General features: G+C 39.4%; 1 protein-coding gene across 2 annotated transcripts in view; it reads right to left on the reverse strand.

Moving 5' to 3' along the window:
* ENTPD5 (ectonucleoside triphosphate diphosphohydrolase 5 (inactive)) overlaps nucleotides 1–17624 on the reverse strand; it is a 52344-nt gene that overhangs the window by 33007 nt on the left and 1713 nt on the right. For both annotated transcript variants that reach the window (XM_038545248.1, XM_038545247.1), the window contains exons 2-4: nucleotides 15857–15982; nucleotides 10295–10373; nucleotides 3381–3446 (exon numbers count right to left, since the gene is read on the reverse strand). The gene's annotated coding sequence lies outside the window, so the exon portion shown is untranslated. The remainder of the gene's footprint in view (nucleotides 1–3380; nucleotides 3447–10294; nucleotides 10374–15856; nucleotides 15983–17624) is intronic.

Here is a 17624-nt window from a genome sequence, read left to right on the forward strand (position 1 = left end):
TTTCTGTAGTTCAGGAATTTGAGAATGGCTTCACTGGATAGTTCTGGCTCAGGGTCTCTCATGATACTGGAGTCAAGATGCAGGCTGGGGCTACAGTCAATTGAAGGCTTGACTGAAGGTGAAAACCCACCTCCTAGAATGGATCACTCAATGGCTGGCGAGCTGATGCTGGCTGTTGGAAGGAAGCCGCAGCTGCTTCCCACGTTGACTCTCCAAAGAGCCTTGAATATCTTAGAACATGGTGGATGTCTCATCCAGAGTGGGAAATCCAAGAGACAGCAAGGTAGAAGCAGTGATGTTTTTTTATGACTTATTCCTGTAAGTCATATACTATTATTTCCCCCATATTTCATTGGCCATACAGACCAATCCTGATGAGAGGATGGGCATGAATACCAGGAGGTGAGAATCACTGGAGGCCATCTTACAGGCTACTGCAAGTTATAACCAGTATTTACATAATATTTTGTCTTTGGGTTTTTTTCAATTTATATATGTTTCTATTAACAGAGCTTACACACTTCTTGTTTTAGGAACTACATGTTATTCCACTGATACTAACTCTTAAAAATTAAAAACAGTATGGACTTTTATTTTTCTGAAAATCAGGATGCGGGATCCCTGGGTGGCGCAGCGGTTTGGCGCCTGCCTTTGGCCCAGGGCGCAATCCTGGAGGCCCGGGATCGAATCCCACATCAGGCTCCCGGTGCATGGAGCCTGCTTCTCCCTCTGCCTGTGTCTCTGCCTCCCTCTCTCACTCTCTCTCTCTCTGTGTGTGACTATCATAAATAAATAAAAAAATTAAAAAAAAAAAAAAAAAGAAAATCGGGATGCCTGGGTGGCTTACCAGTTGAGCATCTGCCTTTGGCTCAGGGCGTGACCCTAGAGTCCTGGGATCAAGTCCCACATCAGGCTCCCTGCATGGAACCTGCTTCTCCCTCTGCCTGTGTCTCTGGCTCTCTCTCTCTCTCTGTGTCTCTCATGAATGAATAAATAATATCTTAAAAAAATTTTCTGAAAATGTCATATTCTACTACTTGATGCTTTCCATTTTTTGCTATAGTTCTGATATCTTTTAAAAAGGTTTTATTTATTTGAGAGAGAGAAATAAAGTGAGCACAAGCTAGGGGAGAGGGAGAGGGAAAGAATCTCAAGCAGACTCTGCTCTGAGTGTGAAGCCTGGCACAGGGCTTGATCTCACCACCCTGAGATCATGACCTGAGCCAAAACCAAGAGTCAGATGCTTTAACCAACTGAGCCACCCAGGTGACCCTAGTCCCAATATTTTCCTTAAGGAAAAGCATTAAAGTCATAAAAACTATAACTCATACAACTTTCTGCTTGTTCCTAAGGGCGGCAGGAATTTAAATACTTCGAAAAAGTCAGACATATTTAAAAAAGAGTAGGGAGAAAACAAATGAGTCCTTATATTCGTTAAGATTATAAGCATCTATTAATAACTGAATAATAAACCTAACAGTGAAATAAAATGCTTAATCAAGGAAGGCATAGAGTGAAAATATTTATTTTAAACAGAACAGCAACTTTTTTCATGCTATATATAGAAAGAAAATTTCTAATCAGACAATAGTAGCATTTATACTTAGGTAATAAAGAGATATTTGGTAGAAGGGTAAAACTGATAACTGGTACAGACATGAAAACCACTCAATAACTTTATACCCAGCATTTTTCAAGTATCAACAAAATAAAAAAGGGTTATTAAATAACTTGCTTTAGATATCTGCCAAAGAACTGTAATAAGATCTGTAAGCATGGAAACCACAACGGGAGAGATTAAACAGGAAGAACCTTCCAGCAGTAGGATTTGCTGTGCTGGCAGGGAGGAGAGGATTCTTGCCCCAAGGGCTCAGCTCAAATCTGACCACATTGTCCCAGGTGGATTCACAGACCAGAAGGCTGATTGAATGAGATTTCTTTTAAGGTCTCTCCAACCATAAGATCAAACCCTCCCTATAAAGGAATTAGAATTGATACATTGGTAGTTAACCAACAAATATAAAATTCTTTCCTATTAATAGATCACTTCTTTCTGTACTTTATTCCATTTTAATCAAAACATCATTAGATAAGTGTCAAAAAGGCCAATTCTATACAATGAAACCATTTGGGTATTATACCAAAATGAGATCAGACAGTGCCTGACTTCATTCTTCATGGTTTTGGGCTTGACTTGGTTACAATCGTCACTGCATAGGGAGAGCAGCTGCTCTTGCTGCTTCTCTCTCTCTTCACAAGTCATAAGGTCTTTTCTTACCCATTCTTTTTTTTTTTTTTTTTTTTTAATTTTTATTTATTTATGATAGTCATCACAGAGAGAGAGAGGCAGAGAGAGAAGCAGGCTCCATGCACCGGGAGCCGACGTGGGATTCGATCCCGGGTCTCCAGGATCGCGCCCTGGGCCAAAGGCAGGCGCCAAACCGCTGCGCCACCCAGGGATTCCCTTTTCTTACCCATTCATGAAGAGTGAGAAACCTTTATACAGGAAGATACTACCAGTCAGGAGAGGGTTCATATTCCCCCAATGAGCAAATATAATAAAAATATAAGGTGATCAACCATTTCTGCCTTCAAACTCATATCCATTGTAGGAGGTATTTATGTGCAGAAGAGTAATTACAAGGATCAGTGTGCTCTGTCACTGTTTACACTGGAATTTGTGGGAAGAGAAATGAAAACCCATTTTCCATTTCTTGTTATCAAATGAAAAGTATCTTCTGCTTCAAATATGTTACATCAAAATAAAAAAACGAGAAAGACTGAAATATTATGTGATATCTGATATATAAAGCAAGGAATAGGGCTACCATATAAGTACATTTCTGCAAATGTGTCTAAGATGCTTCCCCTTTAAATAACATAACATCTTTATTTTAACAATGCTAGCTACAAATATTTCTAAGGTGACTTATGATTCAGGGTGATGATTATGATCATTAGTTATGTTTTTCTGCAAAACTGGAATGCCTCTGGGGCTACAGTTCTATAGAACTGTTTGCCTGCCACTAAACGGTCCCAGATTGATTTACTTTTTTGAGCTTGTTTTCCCTGACATATTATGTTATCACTGATTAGTGTGCCATGGGTGTGATTCCTTCAATAAGCTGCCATCATGTAATTTTTAAAAATCTTTAAAATCAATGGGATGCAGATCAGAAAGACATAATTATTAGACTTTTATGTAAACTTATGCAAATTAGAGTCTCTCTAAAAGAATAAGGGTTGCAGATTTTGTGACAGCTTTTTTAGTGGCTCAAAGATCCCTTTCCATTTATCATGAGCTTTCAGGAATAAGAAAGCAGAATGTGGAGAAATCTACCTATGGAAAAGTAGAGTACTACTTTATATTGGCTACTTACCAATATTTTCTTTTTCTTCTGGGCATTCCCCTTTGTTTCTTTCAACTAATGTGACATTTTTTCAACCTGTAGAAGATAGACATGGATAATCATAAGAGCAAAGTTCTCTCTTTTCCCTCTTGTCAGGATGCTTATTTTTGAGGTAGTAATCTCTTTTCACATTTATTTCTAATCTGTTCAGTCTTTGGAAACCAGATCACCACATTCATCCCCTGACTTGCAGTCTAGTACTCTTAAGCTCTTTGTCTTCTTCCATACTTTCTTCTCATTTAAACTACAACCACAGCCACTCTTATAAAATCACTTGTTTATAAAATCAGCAACAACAAAGGGAGGCAAATCACACTCCCTCTAAAAGCTAGTATATATCTCTGTATAAATGTATGTGTGTAAATGTATAGGGGTCAGTGACTAAGGAGCTAATCCACAAAGTGGATAAAATCTAGTTTATGCACTTAGTGGGTTTTTTTTTCTCCATAAAGAAGTCAAATAATGAGTTGTGTGTTCCACAGTGTGATCAAGAGTGGCCATTTAGTATTACACGTATGAGTACATGGTTAAAAGGCACCAAGCCAATTCTAGTCCTAAGTATACATTCACAATTTGAAGACAGGGACTCAAACAAATGTATTTCTACACTGATGTTCATTATAGCACTGTTCAACCAGAGGTGGAAACAACCAAAGTGTCCATTAATAAATATGTAAACAAAAATATGATACATATATTTAGTAAAATATTATTTAGCTATAAAAAGGAATGATGTTCTGGGGCACCCGGCTGGCTCAGTTGGAAGGGCATGTCACTCTTGATCTCAAGGTTGTGAGTTTGAGCCCCACATAGGGTGTGTGGAGGTTACTTAAATAAATAAAACTTGAAAAAAAAAAAGGGATGAAGTTCTAACACATGCTACAATATGGATGAACCTTGAAAACATTATGCTAAATGAAAGAAGCCAGATACAAAAAGATATATATGACTCCACTTATATGAAATGTCTAGAATAAGTAAATTCACAGAGACAGAAAGTAGATCAGAGGTTACCAGGAGTTGAGCGGAGGGTACAATGGAGGTTACTGCTTAATAGGCTTAGAGTTTGTTTGGGGTGATGACAGAGTTTTGGAAACAGTAGTAATGGTTATAAAAGACTGTGAATAGGGATCCCTGGGTGGTGCAGTGGTTTAGCGCCTGCCTTTGACCCAGGGCGCGATCCTGGAGACCCGGGATTGAATCCCACGTCGGGCTCCCAGTGCATGGAGCCTGCTTCTCCCTCTGCCTGTGTCTCTGCCTCTCTGTGTGTGTGTGTGAGTGACTATCATAAATAAATTTTAAAACATTTTTAAAAAAAAGACTGTGAATATAATTAATACTACTGAACTGTACACTTAGAATGGTTAAGATGGCAATTTTTGTGTTCTATATTTTACCATCACAGTAAAAAAAAATTTTCAAAAACATTATGTGGTGAGGAGCCTGAGTGGCTCAGTTGGTTGAGCGTCAGACTCATGATTTCAGCTCAGATTATGATCTCAGGGTTGTGAGTGGAGCCTGCATCAGGCTCTGAGCTCAGGGTGGAGTCTGCTTGACATTCTCTCTCTCTCTACCCTTTCCCCTGTTCATGCTCGCTCTTTCAAATAAATGAATCTTAAAAAAAAATAAAAAGCAGATGGGGGCGCCTGGCTGGCTTAGACCATAGGGCATGTGCCTCTTGATTTCATGGTTGTGAGTTCAAACACCACACTAGACAGAGTTTACTTCAAAAAGAAAAAAGAGGAAAGTGCAGATGGAACTAAACATAAGATCAAATGAGGAAAAACTTTGGCTACTATTTCAATGAAACAACAGCTATGACAACACTTCTTCCTTTGGATATCTCATAGGTACACAGCCAATTATGATTTAAATTTTGAAGGGTAGTACTGATACTTAGAAAATGTCTTTAAGCATTTGAATTTATACAGTACCTTCTATTCTCCCATAAAGTTTAACTTAACCTATGCAGCATAAATATGAAAATAATACAACCAAGAGAGGATTCAAACAAGATTATAAATTCTAACTATATGGGCCCCAAAGCAAATGTTTTCAAGAAAGGTCTTCATACATTTTGTTGACAACTTAAATACTTCTCCTAGTATGCCCTTGGAATCCAAGGATGGCATGAGTGATATCTACCTCTAAGCCTGCAATCTTGACATTTCTATTAAGTTTTCCTTTTAAAAACACTTAATGTTGTATGCATGTCAATACACTGAACTCAAAACAAGAGACACTTCAAGCTGACATCTCCAAATGCTCCATCTCCTTGGCACCCTTGCCCCCCACCCTGCAGAGAGGGCTAAATGGATTTTTCTTATTTCCTGTTTCTATTAGTGGCATCTATTAGATTTCCTAACTCACAACCCAAAATCCTCATCATCTTTGAATTCTCTACTCTCATACCTTCTATATTCCAATCTGTTATCAAGAACTGATTATTTTTCCTTTGCAATATCTCTCTCATCTCTTTCTCCTTTTTTTCCTCCTAGTATCCCTAGTAATAACTAAATTCTGGCCTTTATTATTTCAGACTTAGATTGTTACAGCTTAATTGGTCTTCAAATTACCAACATTTCTTTTTTTTTAAAAGATTTTATTAATTTATTCATGATAGAGAGAGAGAGAGAGAGAGAGAGAGAAAGAGAGAGGCAGAGACACAGGCAGAGGGAGAAGCAGGCTCCATGTCGGGAGCCTGACGTGGGACTCGATCCCAGGACTCCAGGATCATGCCCTGGGCCAAAGGCAGGCGCTGAACCACTGAGCCACCCAGCAAATTACCAACATTTCTATTCTCAAATCCATACACTACTGTCTTCATCATTTTCCCACTAGATTTTATTTTATTTTATTTTATTTTTTAAAAGATTTTATTTATTTATTCATGAGAGACACACACACACACAGAGACGCAGAGACACAGGCAAAGGAAGAAGCAGGTCCATGCAGGGAGCCTGATATGGGACTCGATCCTGGGTCTCCAGGATCACACCCTGGGCCAAAGGTGGCGCTAAAACGCTGAGCCACCCAGGGATCCCCCTCCCACTACATTTTAATCCAGAGCATATTAGGAATTCACTTATCTTTGAACACTGTACAACTGGCATATATGTTTAATTAACCAATGTTTGTTGAATGAATCAATGAATACATAAATCAATTCACTCTCTAAAACTTTCACAATTTTGGGTGCCTAGGTGCCTCATTTGGTTAAGCATCTGACTCTTGATTTCAGTTCAGGTCATGATCTCAGGGTTGTAAGATTGAACCCCATGTCCAGCTGCACACAGAGGGGAGTCTGCTTGAGATCCTCTCCCTCTCCCTATGCCCCTCCCTGCTGCTCATTCTCTGTAAATTAATCTTTAAAAAACCAAAACTTTCATCAACTTCCCACTGTTTGTAACAGAAGGTACAAACTCAAATACCTAAATACTTACGGGGGCCAAGGAGGAAATACAACTGAGTAAAGGTGTAAACCAATAGGAATTGGTAGGGACTATGGCAAGCTAGAGAGTACACATCTCATCTAAATGGGCGCTGCTGCCGCAAATTGCTGCCATGATGAATCACCAGCCCAATATTGCCAGGTCTTCTGATTTTTCAAGACAAGCTCAAAGTACAGATTTCTGTGTGGAATCCAGTTTTTAAATAGTGACAACTAATTCCATTAAAAAAATAAAAAACCCAGGGATGCCAGGGTGGCTCAGTGGTTGGGCATCTACCTTTGGCTCAGAGCATGATCCCAGAGTTCCAAGATCAAGTCCCACATCAGGCTTACCGCATGGAGTCTGCTTCTCTCTCTGCCTATGTCTCTGCCTCTCTCTATCTCATGAATAAATTAAAAATCAAATAAATAAATATTTAAAAAAACAAACAAACCCCAGGGACACCTGGGTGGCTCAGTGGTTGAGCATCTGCCTTCAGCTCAGGGCGTGATCCTAGAGTCCCAGGATCGAGTCCTGCATTGGGCTCCCAGTAGGGAGCCTGCTTCGCCCTCTGCCTCTGCCTCTGTCTCTGTGTCTCTCATGAATACATAAATATTAAAAAAAGAAAGAAGAAAGAAAGAAAGAAAGAAAGAAAGAAAGAAAAGAAAGAAAAGAAAGAAAGAAGAAAAGAAAGAAGAAAAGGAACCAAGGAAAAAGAAAGGAAACCAGGAGATTATGACATCATGGAGTAACTAACTGCTAGTCATTGGATGTAGGGCTTTCTCATACAGTAAATGCAAGAATAGGTGTTTATGGTGGTATGTGTGGAACGCCCAAAAAGATTGTTGAGCCTCAACCCTCAGACTCTAGAGTCTAGAGGCAAGTCTGTAGACATCACTATCACTGTCTCCTGGCCTATGTCTCTGCCTCTCTCTGTGTGTCTCTTATGAATAAATAAATAAAAATCTTTAAAAATTAAAAAAAAAAGGCACTTTTCAGGCCTGGCAAAACACACCTATGGGTCAAATCCAGCCTTCAAGTTACAAGTTGGTGATGCTGCACTGTAGGACAAAAGTTTAACTCCCTGCCCAATATCTGAAGTCCTCCACTGTGAATGTCCAGGCTACCTTACTGAAGTTTTTTTGCCCACTACTTTCATACAAGAACCTTGCTCTAGTCTCTCAAGTCTCAATCTTTAGGATGTATCAGAACCACCTGGAGGACTTGTTAAAACACAGGTGGGTGGGCCGCACTGCCAGCAATTTAGCAGTTCTCAAGTGGAGCCTGAGAACTTACATTTCTAATTTGTAACAAGTTCCCAGGTGATGCTGATGCTACAGGTCCATGGACCACAATTTGGAAACTACTGTTTTAAACATCCCCTTGTCTCAAACATACTGAATTTTGCTCACATCATTCTGCCTTTCCACAAAGTCTTCCCCCTTCCTTTCAGTCCACCATCTGTAAACTTTCTCTATGAAGTCTTTCATGTCACCAAATTCTTGCAGCACTTATGCTATCTCCCCTTTATTCATCACAGCTTGGTGTTTTTTATTAACTGTTTGTATATAGGTGCCAGTGAAGTTGTGTACTCTCACAGGTCAATGCTCAGGTCAGTACCTTATACACCTGACTATAAGCCACTTGAAGGTGTTGTACTCCTCAAGCTATCAGGTAGCATGATATACAGCTGGTACTTACTAAATTTTTTTTAAGAATTATTTATTTATTTTAGAGAGAGCACAAATGAGCAAGAGAAGGGGTAGAGGGAGAGGGAGAGAAGCAGACAGCAGGAAGCCAGATGTGGGGCTCAATCTTATGACCCTGAGATGATGGCCGAACCAAAATCAAGAGTCAGATGCTTAACTGACTGAGCCACTCAGACACCCCCTCACTAAACATTTCTTTTTTTAAAGGATCTATCTATCATCTATCTATCTATCTATCTATCTATCTATCTATCTATCTATCTATCTATCTATCTATCATCTATCTATTTATTTATGAGAGACAGAGAGAGAGAGAAGCAGAGACACAGGCAGAAGGAGAAGCAGGCTCCATGCAGGGAGCCTGATGTGGGACTTGGTCCCGGATCCGGGGATCACACTCTGAGGCAAAGGCAGAGGCTCAATCGTTGAGCCACCCGGGTGTCCCTCACTAAACATTTTTTTTTTTTTTAACATTTCTTAAGTAAATATCTGACAGATCCATGAAATCAAAGTGAAAATAAGAGGGACTGAAATTTATGTGTATAATTTTTCTTAGAGAACTTTTAGTTCTCTTTGATGGCTTTGTCAGAATGGACAATAAAAATTGAATACTTCGCAAATCAATTGCCAGTGGTAATAATTATTGTATAAAAATAGAACAATGTTTAAAAAAAAACCCAGCTTTTAATGTTGATAACAGTAAATCCTTGATCTCCAGGATTCCTTATCCTTTGCAGGGATGTGAACTAGCCAATGTTACAACATAATACATATTTAATAGAATTCTCTATTTGTACCATGTGCAATAAAAAAGTAAGATGGGGGACACCTGGGTGGTTCAGTGGTTGAGTGTCTGCCTTTAGCTCAGGGTGTGATCCCCAGTCCCAGGATCGAGTCCCACATCGGGCTTCCTGCATAGAGCCTGCTTCTCCCTCTTCCTTTGCCTGCTGCTCCCCCTGCTTGTGCTCACTCACTCTGTCAAACAAACAAATAAATAAATATCTAAAAAAAAAAAAAGTAACTCACTCCCCTTGATATTCAGAAACATTGATAAGTTCCTTCAGATATAGTTTGGATAATATATTTATCTACGATTCCAAACATTGTATGAAAACAAAATCAAAAGCTATACACCTACTCTCTTCCACCTATAGAGTCACATCTGCTATCAGATGATTTCAAGGATGATTTATGAGTAGAAATCTGAGTCTCCACTCTAAACCAGAATAAAGCCATGACAACTTTACAGAGTAAACCCAATTTGGGAACAACTAGAAAATTACAAATACTATATATTTTGAAAATAAAAGAAAACCAGGAAATACAATATACTTTGTTTTTTTTAATTTTTTTTATTATTATTATTCTTTTTATTTATGATAGTCACACACAGAGAGAGGCAGAGACACAGGCAGAGGGAGAAGCAGGCTCCATGCACCGGGAGCCCAACGTGGGATTCGATCCCGGGTCTCCAGGATCACGCCCTGGGCCAAAGGCAGGCGCCAAACCGCTGCGCCACCCAGGATCCCCAATATACTTTGTTATGTAGTCCTAAGTTATTTGCTTTTTGAACTGTACACTTGATATTACAATCAATAGGACAAGAGAAAAGTCATCATTTGGTAAGGACAATCCAATTTGGAAAGAAAACACCAACAAAAATGACCCAGAAGCATATGAAGTACATTTAGAGCTTTAGGTTAGCACAGATATTACCTTATATCAGGTTACTTATCCTACCTACCAGGACCATAATGATCTTGTCTGCATGAGGATTCAGTCAAGACACTCCACATTTCTATATTGACCAGGAACTATGCAAACTGGGGGAAAAAATAATTGTAAAGTCAAGTCAACAAAACACTAAGTGGCTTAGTCCAAGTTTTAAAAGCATTAACATTCTAAAAAATAAAACAAAGCATATTTATTCAGCAAGATAATCCTGAAACTTCATAGTAAACCTACCTCCCAGAAATTACAGAAATTATAAAAGGAAATGTTACCAGATAAATTGCTAGACAGCAACTTCCTACTGCACTATCTGTATTATCAGATGTTTCTCACTAACAGATGACCGAATAATATTCAGTTCTTTGGCAGAGAATGTGAAAATTCAGAATATGGCATTCTAGAACCATATAAATATGATCATTTATCTTAACAACAGTCATATCACAACAGTTTAACTACAAATCAAACTTATGGTCAATAAAAATGTAGGATTGGGATCCCTGAGTGGCTCAGCGGTTTGGCGCCTGCTTTTGGCCCAGGGCATGATCCTGGGGTCCCGAGATTGAGTCCCACATCAGGCTCCCTGCATGGAGCCTGCTTCTCCCTCTGCCTGTGTCTCTGCCTCTCTCTCTCTGTGTGTGTCTCTCATGAATAAATAAATAAAATCTTAAAAAAAAAGTTGTAGGATTAAAAAACTATAAAGTACATGCAATTAAAGTATGTGCATATTAAGAAATAATCTTGTTATAATAAAACTTTCATGTTTATAGATCAGTCTATAGGCTTGTGTTCAAACAAGGAAAGTCTTGGACTGACTTTCATATTATACAATAACTATACAATAACCAATTTTTAGAATTCCGAATATATAGCCTCTAAAGAAGATGCTCTCTCTTTTCTGCAAGTTTTCAATTGGGTGCACTTTCAGAAACTCAAAAACGAATCCTTTTATGGATTCCAAATCAGAGGAAATTCCTTCAGAGGTGATTCTACCGTGGACCCACCAGAGTGTGAGAGACAAATAGAGGGAAAATACACCAAAAATACATGAAGCCAGCAGAGGGGTGGGGGTAGCATCTCTCCCCCAGGACTTTACAGCAGGGCAGTGATCACAGTGATTTTGTTCAAGGGATGCCTCAGACAGCTTTGACACCAGGACCTCTGACATATTCTGCATGGGATGCCACCCAGGAAATGGTGGTGGTGGGGGTTTCTTGGTAATGGCTCTTCTCTCTTCAGTTCCCAAGGACTCTCCCTTAGGATGCCTTTTAGCCCAATGGAAAACAATTCAGATTGCAAAATTTAGGAAGAGACTGATCTCCTGTAATACTGCATGGCCTCAGGAGGATCTCAGTTAGATCTGTTCTGCAAGAAGCAGGGCAAAAGGGAGGAAGTACCCCAGGTCCAGACCATCAGGGCTCTAAGTCTGGACCCAGACCTAAGGGCCTCTAGCAGAACATGTCTGGTCAGTAACCAGGCCAGTAAACTCCCTCCTGATATACTGAATGATAATTATCTAAATAGGCCTCCTCCTGATAGAACCCCGATTGTTAGAGGAAACACAGGCCATCCCTAATGAGGGGGGACTCTGACTCTTTCAGTGTTCCTTCTCCTCATAAATGTGGGGGCTTCTCCCTCATTTCCCAGGTTAATGGCTATAATTAGAGCCGTATGGTTAGTCTACTCAGGAAAGGGACTTTAAGGAATATTCCCAAGCAGCTACTGAATCTCCCTTTGTTTTGGGGAAAATTCTTGTCTTCTCTGGCCAGACATGAACTGCATATTTCCACTTTGGTGGAAAAAAGCCATGGTGCCTGCTCATTGGTCCGAGCTGACAAAGTTTAGAACCATCTTCCCCTCCTCCTCTTTCTATACCATCTTGGGTGCCACCTGCATAACTGGTTCCTATACCATCCTCAGTACCAACAGACACCATTGGCTCCTTTCCATCTCCTCCCTGCCAAGGAGAGAAAAGCACTCCCCTGGAATTAACACTGCTCACTGCATATTTCCCCAGTGCCCCAGGCAAAAATTGACAGTGGAAAACAAACGGACTTTTACAGTGGGCCCAGGTGGAACATACCTTGGTATTTAAACTAATTTAAGTTTGTTGGTTTAATTAAAATAGGCATATCCTTAAGAGTCATCAGCATTAAATACGAAATTTTTATTCTACCAGGGATTACTGAAGGTCAAATAAGCTCATGTTATCTCTGTTGCGGTTTGTTAGCAAATAGATGACTTAAAATGATGGTTAATTTTGCCTGTCTCAAAGTTTTCATGGGTAATTGTTAAGATAGTTTTCAAAATCTTTTGGTAACCTGAAACTTTAAAGTTTTGCTTGGATGATAAATTGGGACTGAATTCATTGGCCATCTAGGTCTTTTCCAAATAGGATAAAGTGCTAAAGCACTGATTACTGAATGTAGGTTTGTGCTTTTGATTACTTATTGCAAAGAAACAAAGGATATTTGGGTCTGTTGGGAAACATGCTGTATGCCTAACAATTCATAAGTTTGCTATCTAAAGAATTCTGCTCACAATTGGTTATTATTTAGTTTTCACTGGAGATTAAGTTTCTAAGAGTCACAATTCTACTCAATGTAATTAACACTTAAGGAAATGAAGCAACTCTGTATGTGTAAGAAAAACATAATAGAAATACATTTTTGTTGAAGGTAAAAAAAAGTAATTTTGAGGGCACCTGGGTGGCTCAGGTTGGTTAAGTGGCTGCCTTCGGCTCAGGTCATGCTAAAGGTCCTGGAATTGAGCCCCACGTCAGGCTCCCCACTCAGCAGGGTGTCTGCTTCTCTCTCTTTCTGCCTCCTGACCCCTGCTCATGCTGTCTCTCCCTCTCTCAAATAAATAAAATTAGAAAAAAAATTACAAAAATTAAAATTTTGTCCTAAAATGACACTGGTTGTTTGGAGAGACATGGCTTTGGCCAAAATCTGAATGCAAAGGAAAGTTGTAGAAAGTTTTGAAGGGAAATCTTTGGAAAGGAATTTTATGCCTGGTCAGGACAGACTAAGGTTGAAATGAATGGATTTTATTATTTATTTAAAAGATTTATTTATTTATTCATGAAAGACACAGAGAGAGAGAGAGAGGCAGAGACCTAGGCAGAGGGAGAAGCAGGCTCCATGCAGGGAGCCCAATGTGGGACTCAATCCCAGGATCACGCCCTGGGCGCAAAGCAGACGCTCAACCACTGAGCCACCCAGGTGTCCTGGAATGAATGGATTTTAAAAATACACTGGTGTAAGTTTGAAATCCTTCTTTCTCTGTTTAAAAAAAAAAAAGAAAAAAGAAAAAAAAAGTTTTCTTGGATTGTTGGTCTGCTCTTGATAAAATATAAACAATGTTTTTCTCTTTTCTATGTCCAGGCAAACCAGTTTCTATGTTTTTGTTTTTATCAGGTCTTTAGTGATCTGTAATCCTATTTAGCATGCATTTTAAAATTTTCTAAGGTTTAACATACTTCTTCAAGATTTAAATCATGAGGGTGGCTCAGCGGTTTAGCGCCACCTTCGGCCCAGGGCATGATCCTGGAGACTGGGGATCGAGTCCCACATTTGGCGTCCTGCCTGGAGCCTGCTTCTCCCTCTGCCTGTGTCTCTGCCTCTCTCTCTCTCTCTGTGTGTCTCTCATGAATTAAAAAAAAAAAAAAAAAAGATTTAAATCATGAATGAAATCTTTTTGACTAATTAGGCTTCTTCATATGGTATGCTGGTTTTGGTACAAGGTCATCACTCAATATTCTGATTATTAAAGTGTTCTGTGTCAGAGAAATAACTGAATTTCCTTGTCAACTGCATCGTAACTCACATCATTAACAATGTCCATTTCTGAGTTTTTGTCATTTGTAATTGATCTTATTCTCTTGCAAAATGAATTCCGTCTTCAAGGAGATTCATATAAAGGTCTTTTTTTGACAAATACAAGTATTTGATATCTTTAAGATCATAAAACTGAAATGCATTAAGAATTTCCAGAACTAAAGACTGCAAACAAGAATTAGTAACATGTGACTAAATGAACTGAAAAAGATAATTATAGCTTTTTTTTTTTTTAAGATTTTATTTATTTATTCATGAGAGACACACACACACACACAGGCAGAGGGAGAAGCAGGCCCCATGCAGGGAGCCTGATGTGGGACTCCATCCTGGGTCTCCAGGATCATGCCCTGGGCTGAAGGTGGCACTAAACCACTGAGCCACCAGAGCTGCCCTGACTATAGCTTTTGACTCTTCTTTGAAACACTGCTGATTCTCTAAATGTTTACTTTCCAGATTAAGGAAACTTTCCCTTAAGATATCTATGACTTAAAGAAATATGATAAAGTATTCATTTGTGAACAAATTGAAGCATTTAACTTTTCTCTCCACCTGAACCCTCTGATACTCAAAAGGTCTAAGTATTTTTTCTTCCATGGCAATCATGGTCATTTGCATAAGTTCAAAAGAATCTATTTTCCTGGGCAACTGGGTGGCTCAGTGATTGAGCATCTGCCTTTGGCTCAAGTCATGATCCCTGTGATCCCCAGGTCCTGGGATGGAGTCCCATATCAGGCTCCCCACAGGGAGCCTACTTCTGCCCCTGCCTATGTCTCTGCCTCTCTCTCTGTATCTCTCATGAGTAAATTAAAAAAAAAAAAATCTATTCTCCTTGTAACAGAATACCATTGGAAACACTGGTTAGTTTACTAAGGCTTTGACTGGAATGTCATATTTGAGAGAGACATGCATAGACTCAGAACCAAATAGTTTTCAGGAATTGAGGTTGACTTATGAAACATGGAGCCTTTTATAAAGCCCATTGAGAATGCTGCCTCATACCTTTGCTTACAGAGTTCCCAGTACTCTTACCAGGTTAGTAAAAAATGTCAATTCCTGGCAGGTGCAAGAACCTCAGGATACTTTGGGGATCTCATGAAGAGAAATTCACCCAAGTTTACAGGTATTGCAGGCATAACTGATGGCAAGAACGTGGCTTGGCTTCTGGCCAAGAGGCTACTAAAAGTTCAATCTAGATTCCTTATGAAAATTCCAGCAGCAGATTTTAAAAGATCTATACACCAATCCCTATCCTTGCTGAGCTTATGTAAATAATAAGGCCAAGTTTGTTCAAACTGAACTTGTTTTACAAATTAGTCTTAATTTGGCCACCTCTGGAAATAATGATGATTTTTAAAGAGAAAAATTATGTTTCAATAACCCACCTTTGAGGATGTTAAACTGTCTTTGAATGTTCGTTGTTTGCCTAAACTAGACAACTTGTAAATTTCAGAGAAACTGCCACAATAGCTCATTTATAGACAATCTTCGTGCTGGTTATTCTGTGGAAATAATAGGACCTCCGTGGTATATGCTTATTTGAACAGGTGCCAAATAGGATTGATTTCCCAACAACTGTGTAGCTCAACTATCACCTTGACCAATTCTGTGTGACTGTGATGACAAAACTGCTCCTTAAAAAATGGAGCATACCCCACTTCATGGGTTTAACTACGGACTTGGGGGGAAATGGATGACCTTCCCTTCCCTATGATTGCATTAGATGATACACTTACCTCCTGAGACACGTTTTCTCCCCCTTGCCAGTGATTCCTAATAATTAGGATACTGTTAAGGCTAGACTTCAAACAAAGAGGGCTTCTTGATGGTTTTATTCCTTATATTTATCCCAGGAACTCTCTCTATTGATATAAAATTGCAAACAGAGGCTTTAGCTGAGCATACAACAGCTATCTTTAACCAGACTCAACCGGCAGATTGAGTTTCACCCACAAAATCAAAAGGTGGCCCTCCAAAACTGAATGGCCTTTGATATTCTGACTGCAGTTCAAGGAGGCCCAGAATTAGATGGCTAGCTCCTAACAGGGTCCAATGGCTATTCGGCTCTAACTTGTGTCCATAGCTTTCTCCAGGCTGGATAGGCTGCTGTACTATGGATTTTGCCTGGATGCATGGACACATTATTAAAACGACTACCAACCCAGCTAACCTTCCAAATTTAAAACAATGTGGATATGTTCTGTGTTTCATTGGTATGACCACCTAGTATCTATCATTGTTCCCTTCTTGGGATTGGATGATGTTGTTTGGCACACTGAAGCTCTTAATAAGTAAACAGTCTAAGTCCTAAATGACACTCAAAATAGCATTTCTCTAATAAATACTTGAGTAATACAAATGCATAAAACAGTTTTACAAAATAGAATGGCATTAGATGTTTTAACTGCTGCACAAGCTGGAACATGTGCTATGGTAAAAACAGAGCAGTGTGTATACATTCCAGATTACCACACAAATATTTCTGAGTTTCTAACTGATATGAATATTCAAATTGGTCCTTTAAATCAGCCCTCTCTTTCCTTTAATGACTGGTTAAACTCCTGGACTGGAGAAGTTTGTCAACTATCAAAGGACTCTTATTTGGGCTTCTCTTTCTGTTAATTTTTTTTTAAAGATTTTATTAATTCATGAGAGACACAGAGCGAGGCAGAAACTAAGGCAGAGGGAGAAGCAGGTTCCCCACAGGGAGCCCAATGCAAGACAGATCCCAGGACCCAGGATCACACCTGAAGGTAGACACTCAACCACTGAGCTACCCAGGCATCCATCTTTTTGTTATTCTAATCATGTTTTGCTCTTTTGTCTTTCCACCAGATGCCAAGACTCCATTACTGCCATAACTTCAAGCCTATAAATGATCCTGTCATCAGAAAGAGATCCAAACATATGGTCTCCCTTGGTATTACCTGCCTCTACCTTTTTGGGGTGTGTGTGTGTGTGTTTAAGATTTTATTTATTTATTTGACAGAGAGAAAGAACACAAGCAGGGGGAGAGGCAAGGAGAGGGAGAAGCAGAGGGAGATCCCAGCCTGGGATCAAGCCCTGAGCAGAAAGCAGATGCTTAACTGACTGAGCCACCCAGGTGCCCCTGCCTGTATCTTTTGTAACTTCTATATATTTAAGCCCCCAACTGACCAATGTTGATTCTTAGATAGGGACATCTTTGCTCCCCTATTCATCTGGAAGAAGTTACAGAAGATGAGACCTTCCACCTTCAGCAATCTTAAAGATTTAAGAGTCAAAATTTTTCAAAATTTTTTGTTTTCATGTGGAAAACAAAAGCAAAAGAAAAAAATTAAATTTCCTTACTAAGAGCCCTTTGATAAGTCCTTGAAACAGGCAGAGTGACATTCCTCTAGGAACTCAGCTGCCTCCATGTTAGTACTTTGCTAAGGGCAAAGGGCAACCTTAGTCCGACCCCCACCCACGTCCTGTGAGTCTACTTTAACATATAAAATTTCCTTTGGAAACTTTTTACACAGA

The sequence above is a fragment of the Canis lupus genome, chromosome 8 (assembly GCF_011100685.1).
Source record: "Canis lupus familiaris isolate Mischka breed German Shepherd chromosome 8, alternate assembly UU_Cfam_GSD_1.0, whole genome shotgun sequence".
Taxonomy (NCBI): Eukaryota; Metazoa; Chordata; class Mammalia; order Carnivora; family Canidae; genus Canis; species Canis lupus.